The sequence below is a fragment of the Odocoileus virginianus genome, chromosome 26 (genome assembly GCF_023699985.2).
Source record: "Odocoileus virginianus isolate 20LAN1187 ecotype Illinois chromosome 26, Ovbor_1.2, whole genome shotgun sequence".
Lineage (NCBI taxonomy): Eukaryota > Metazoa > Chordata > Mammalia > Artiodactyla > Cervidae > Odocoileus > Odocoileus virginianus.
In genome coordinates this window covers 38,461,631-38,462,574 of record NC_069699.1, presented here as the reverse complement: position 1 = coordinate 38,462,574, position 944 = coordinate 38,461,631, and positions in this window count along the sequence as shown.

The following is a 944-nucleotide window of genomic DNA, read 5'->3' as shown; positions in this document are numbered from 1 at the left end:
ATGTGTTAGGTGCCTAAGGCTGCTGTTAACAATGGCCCAGAAACTGCGTGGCTAAGCCAAACGAGAGGATCATCTCAGAGTTCCAGAAGCTCGAAGTCTATAAATCAGAGCCGACGGGGCCATGCTCCCCCTGGGGCCAGCAGGGAACTCCTTCCTGGCCTCTCGCTGGCTCCTCAAGGTTTGCCGGCCTTCCTTGGCGTTGCCCGAGCTGCCGCTGCATAAATCAGCCTCTACCCCGGTGGCCAGGTGGCGTTCGTCCTGTGTCTGTCTTCACGTGGCCATTCTTTCATAAGGACACTAGTGGTGTCAAATGGGACCCCCATCAAAACTAATTACATCTGTAGTGACTCCATTTCCAAACAAAGTCATGTTCTATAGGGCGGGGGATGAGAACTTCAACATATCTGGAGAGGAAGGGGAGATACATTTCAACCCATAACATGAGGCTACAGGTAACTGCCCCCTCACCCCCCACTTTGTACCTCTTACTTTCCCAAAGCAGAGCATGCTCAGCAGTCAGAAGAGTTCTTTTAGATCCGCTTCAGATCCTGGCACACCTCTGCTTACAGCTGGGGAAAGGGTTTCACTGGAACCAAGAGACAGTCCAGGCTGCCTGGTGTGGCCCAGGCGCTGTGTGCTCGGGACGCCTCCCAGCTCTTCAACCCTTGTCCTAAAGCCTCTTCCTGTCCCACCCACCCGCACCCCCCCATTCTGCCTGCTTTTTCTTTTTCTTTTCTGCATGCATCAAAACTTCCTCCATCAAATTACACTGTAGATGTTTCTTTTCCTTAGAGGCTTCCTCAAACTCCTTCAAAGTCATCCCCCCAAATAGATTGTTTTTCTCCCTTCCTCTGCTGTAGGCTTAACCATCTGTGAAAGTGATAGTCCTTCAGTCATGTCCGGCTCTTTGCGATCCCATGGATTGCAGCCCACCAGGCTCCTCT